Source organism: Mytilus galloprovincialis, chromosome 7 (assembly GCF_965363235.1).
Source record: "Mytilus galloprovincialis chromosome 7, xbMytGall1.hap1.1, whole genome shotgun sequence".
In the NCBI taxonomy this organism is placed as follows: domain Eukaryota; kingdom Metazoa; phylum Mollusca; class Bivalvia; order Mytilida; family Mytilidae; genus Mytilus; species Mytilus galloprovincialis.
This window is the reverse complement of record NC_134844.1, coordinates 1,738,231-1,744,230: the sequence shown is the minus strand read 5'-3', so window position 1 is coordinate 1,744,230 and position 6,000 is coordinate 1,738,231. Positions and strand designations below refer to the sequence as shown.

Here is a 6,000-nt window from a genome sequence, read left to right as displayed (position 1 = left end):
ATATTTGATGTATTGTTTATAAATATTAAAACATGTACGTCACTGCCAAATTTCCAATTTTAAAATACACATTATTTTGTGTTCATAATTCTTTTCTTTTATTTTATGTTTATCGGAAACTAAAATGAAATTGATGGAAAATTCGTACACATTAATAAATTAGTCTACGTGTTTCAAATTATTTTAATTAAAATAGAAGTTGATAAAAAGAAAAAAATATTAATCTTACAACGAAAACATGCAATTTAATAATAAATAACGATGAAACAAAAGAAAAATACGTCAATTAATAAAGACAACCATCAAAGACTTACAGGTATTTAATGACGAAATTAATTACATTCGATCAGAAAATTATTTAATCCAAAAATCAATTCATCAATTCCAAAAATAATCTTCGTTTTTTGTTTAAAATACATTTAAGAAGTTTAAAAGCAATGGATGTTTATGATTGGGCTACTACAAATTCGATTCTCTCATTATCACGTAGCAAGCCAATCTCAGCATCTTGTATTTTCTCACTAGACCGCCCAATTGGATATAATGTATTTTAATAATTCAATCCGATAGCAATATTATATTTTATAATTTCATCTTTTCATTAATCTTATTTTGATTTAAACACTTCTGATTGCTCAAGCTTAACATAGTTGTAGAAGTCGTAAAAGGATTGGTTGAAATTATTCAAGCTCCACCTATTTTTCATGATTTAATAAATATGTGAATTCATGGCTAAAAAGAACTTCTCTACAGAGGTGGCAGTTTTAAATCAGGCGTTATAACGTACCAAAGTAGTGGAAAAAGCAATCGGCCCTGAAATATTCGTTAAAGAATGATTGCAGATTTATAACATTATATAGCAGTAACTTCGCATATACTGTTTCTTTTCGCTCGACAAAAGTAGGAATTTTAACCCAGATATTTTATAACATTTTAAAAGCATATGTAAGCAGTCGCCATTGACAATTACTATTTATGTTTTGAAAACTAAATGCACGTGTGTTAACTGTCCAGAGGAATTTACCAAACAAGACGTTATCACTGAATCGTGAAAAATCTAATAAGTTATCTTCAGCGGAGGGACACAATTTGTAATTGATGCGTGAATGGGACAACCATTGTGGAAACTAGACAATTAACTACAAAATTTTTCAAAAATTTCAGGTAAGTCAATTGTAATAATTGTTTAAAATTTTGGAAAATAGCATCCTCCCCCTTTCTACTTGGTCATTTTTCATTTAACATTTAGATAATTCATTCTTTTTGTTTTCATCTCCTCTCTGCGTTTCAAAGTTATATCGCGCATATAAAGGATGCATAATTTTTAGTTATTTGTGGGACATTAGGAAATTATTTTTGACAATTATTTATGTTTTTTTTTACAAACATTCCATACTGACCGATGTTGTATTGTTTACGATGATACGACATATATTTTTCTTCTGACTGTGGTCTATGTAAGGAAAAACTAACAATTTGACCAACAGACTGACCAACAGTCCGGATTGAAGATGCTGATTTTGGAAATAGAGAGAAAAATAAAATAATAAACGTTCACGCAAGTTACATACCAACACGTGTATCTAAAACATCTCGCATTTTGGTTTGTGGTTTTGAAGAGTTCTAAGATAAAAAAAATAAACAACAAATATACCATCGTAAACTGGATATTGTATGCAATAAATAATATATTTTACAGATTATATTTTAATCTATATATCCAATTCACCATAGAGTTATGTCACACTAATATTTAAACAGTCGGTCAAAGATATTTCTCAACATTTGGGTGCATGTTCTATTATTGAACGACAGTTTATGTATGTAATTCGTGAGTACCTAGTTCTTCCTACAGCGACTTCAGTTCTGGAATAGACATCCTTATGTATACAAAACAATATAACAAATATAAAATGTAAACTTTATTTTTGATATTTATTTTGTTTATTTCTATATTTATTTCCTCTCATTGTAGAGTTATGATTGTTGGAGTAATAGCTAGTTAGGTTTTACTTTATAAGTCACAATAATTTAACGGGCCTTCACGGCGCCCAGTGTACTCAATCTTAAATCCGTGTATTGAAAATGTATTAATAATATTTAACCCTTCAGACATTTTTGATAGTATAAAATGGATAAAAATTTTGCTTGTTTTTATTTTATTACATTGTGTGAAATTTACCAGGCATGAAATTGACAGTTGTCATTTTCAAAACACATGATGCTTTTTGAAGATAAACGGATTATCTGCCTGAAGGAAAATATTAAATCTTTATCTGTAATGTATTCGGAAATAACTGGATTAATCATAAGATAATCATATCCATATTTTAGAGAAATATTAACTGGGAGCAGTATTAGTATCCGACGGCTTAGCACACACAGTTTGTAGTTCTTAAATCATGTATCATAGTTAGGGAAACACAAATATATATACAAATCACAAAAATATTCCATAATGAAATATATCGATTTTGCAACAAAAATTATATAAATAGAACGCTTCTAAAAAAAACCTTTATTGTTGAAAAAATCAAAAATCTTTTACTTTGTGAGGAACAATATTCTTTCCTTTATTATTTGCAGATTACAAAAAAGATTCCTGTTTCAAGTATATTTTTTTAACTCGCCTGTAAAATAATGATTATGAATTTATTTTATTTTTATATGTTGAAGTGAATAAAAATGGTCAAATAGTTTTAAATAAGCATCTTTTTCTTAAAAAATATGAAATCACATGATTTTCATTCATTTCTATACTTCGGTTAAATTTGCTTTTTTTATATTATTTTTTTTTAAATTTAGTTAAACTTACAATAGCATATATCTTTAGTTTTAATACTCTTCATAAACATTCAACACTTAAAAATCATTAACAAAACAATATGAAACTCCTCAGTTAAAATTTGAAGTAGAACGTAAAATAACATTTGAATTCGATAGTACCTGTTAAATATGATCAAGAACACTTGTTCTAAAAATTCGTTTAATACACAATAAAATTACATTTCAAATGCTTATTATTATAATTTTATAAATCTTTTAAATGTTTGATTATATACATAACACCTCTTGAATTTAAAGCTTCTCTTATGTCATTCCTCAATTCGTTTATACATTCCCACTTCATCTAAATCTGAACAGATTAACTGACAAAAGTCTAGTTAATTATTAACTAAATTTAACTGGATTAATAGCTTTTCCTACAGTTAACCGCCAGGTAATATCGCCTTAGATTCTCTGCATTGATTTTAGAGTTAGTAATCCTTTAGTCTTAGAAAACACCATAACCGCCTTCTCCGTGGAATACAAGAATTAATGAATATTTTCTTTAAGATCTGTCTACTTTTCTTAAGTAATATTTAACTCTGTATTGATTGACTTACATTTTAAAATGTAAAGCTATATCTTGAAGATGAAAACATTTATTTAAGGAATAATTCATTTTAAGTGCTAGCGTAGAACTAGTTATAATTAAGGTTTAAGTAGAAAGCTTTCGACATATTTCAGTTTTTGTATACAATTATTACTTTTTTGTACAGAATAAATATATGTATATAATTTATTTTTTAACATTTGTACATATATAACATCAGTGCTATATTTTTCCATCATCTCAGAAAATATTTTTTTATCTGAGTCACAAAGGCCATCTGCTGTTTTACAAGATGTCCATTTTTAGAAAGACACAAAATAATGGAAAAGTTTCTAATCTAAAACTTCCTAAATTAGATCAGATTTTTCTCTCTCTCTCTCTTTCTCAATAACACAGAGAGAAAAAGATACATGTGTTAAAACTATTTGTCCCATTAGATGAAGTGCGAAGCAAAAATAAAGGTTAAACAGTAATGAATACAGAGAACACTGGATGTGCATTTTTTTTTTATCAACAAGACTAGTTATTTTGAATTAAAATCTCACTACTAATTTCGAAGTATGAACAACTGAATAAATATGTTAGATTTTTATATTTTGTTTATTAAAAAAACTTGTTATGTTATCCTAAAATCTAGCAAAATTCTGTACAGATTATTATAAACAATTAAAACCTATGTTTACAAGTATGTCAAGTGAAATAATGTCTAATTAACCACACGTGTAAAATAAAATGTATAAATCCTCCCTATCCAGAGAAAAAATAATTATTCCTCCATAAAAATCAAGTTGTCACATGAATTTCAAGTATTCATAGCTTTTGGCTGTGTATCTAAGACCTGTGACCTGACACCCCGTACCTGTCAGCGGGACACGGACAGTGTCCAGATCGCCGTATTTAATTAATATCACAAAACCACACTCATTTGTCCTCCTAATAGACATACAGATTTCGGACAGATATCCCGTACATGTTACGTCATGGTGATCATTTCGACCTTCGGGTTATTAGTTGTATCCCAAAATTACATGATCACGTTGTAGATTTCAGATGTCAAGCAATCGACATCAGTTGTGTTGTTTGTAGATTGTCTTATTTTTATCTGGTTCTAATTACAGGATTTATTTGTGTTAATTTGGGTTTTGTTGAAGACGCCTCTGACAAAAAACATGCGATGCCAAGTGTAGCTTTGGTGGTTAGCTGTGTTATTGGCAATCATACCACATCTCATTATTTTTAACTGCTTTCAATAAAGAAAACACTAATGTGAAATGGGTAAAAAATTACTTTAAGAATATTTTGAATATTAAACAATCAAACAAATTAATAAGAATAAGTTTGGAATGAGTAAACATTTTGCAGATCTTTGGAATAAAGAAATAAATAAATAAGTTTGGAATAAGTAAACCATAGGGATTGGTTTGAATTAAATTATAGCATGAATTTAGCACTAAAATTTAGAATGGAAATGGGAAAATGTCAAAGAAACAACAATCCCACCAAAGAGCAGATATCTGTCTGTCAAACTATTTCTAACTTCGTCACCAATGTCTTCGGATGACATTCTCGAAAGTCAATCAGAAACATAATTAACAAAACAATTACGGAAAAAATAAATGTTCAAGAAGATAGCACCACAATGGAGGGGTATGTCTGCACCTTATTATAATAATAAATAAACCAGTTGCTACCCTTTTGATTTAGAAAACATCCGGTTGTTGAAAGAATTTTTTTGTGGTTTAAATTATTCATCTTGTAAAATTAAACTCTCATTCGAACTAATGCATTTGACTTAATTAATCAAAGTCGTCAACAAGAAGTGCTTCTTATCAAACAAACGTATAGTTTTCATTTATTCAAAATCATATTTTAAGATTTAGAAAAAGTCATCATTTATAATTTCTTTACGATGTACGATGGGGGAACCCTCGCTAAGATCATCAGTTATAATGTTCAAAGGGATATTGAAAGTTAACTTGAATAGAAAACACCCCTAATAGAATCAATGACTTTCAATCCGTACTCTTATAAATCTCCTACTGGTTATAAACACGCCGAACTATTTCTCTAAAGCTGACTTTCCCTTAATTGAAGTCAGACCTGCTGAGTTGTTTTGTTGGTCAATGGTTAAGATATTTTGGTGTAAATATGAATATTAAAGGGTGATGATCCTTGCCATATAATTACATGTTCATAAGAGTCTTTTTACAAGAGTAACATCAGTTTTAGAAAAAACAGCTTGTCCTACCAATTAAAATGCCTTCAAACTTTCAACACTGCATTTTACATTTTTCAAAGTTGCCGCATTCAAAGCAAAATTCGCATGATGTCTGTTTTATTTGTCGCAAAATGACCAACTATAGCACATTGCAAAAATTCTCATCTCAGCATCATTTTCCTGTGACATTTTATAATAATAGTTCTGCACCTCGACATTTAACTTTATTAAATTTGTTTAAAATCTGATTAGAAAGTAAGAGAAGGTGATATTTGAAATATACATAAAAATTGTCTTTTACCAAGGAAACACCATTTTTTGTGTATTTTCAAATTGGAGATTTTTTCTAACAGTATGAACAATTTATTCTATTCAAAAATTGTCTGTTTATTGTAGAAAACAAAAC

The 6,000-nt window shown here is 28.4% G+C and overlaps 1 protein-coding gene across 2 annotated transcripts in view; it reads left to right on the top strand.

The window, feature by feature from the left end:
• The first annotated feature begins 752 nt into the window (after positions 1 to 752).
• LOC143082105 (paired box protein Pax-6-like) overlaps positions 753 to 6,000 on the top strand; it is a 39,785-nt gene continuing 34,537 nt past the window's right edge. For both annotated transcript variants that reach the window (XM_076257663.1, XM_076257661.1), the window contains exon 1: positions 753 to 1,164. The gene's annotated coding sequence lies outside the window, so the exon portion shown is untranslated. The remainder of the gene's footprint in view (positions 1,165 to 6,000) is intronic.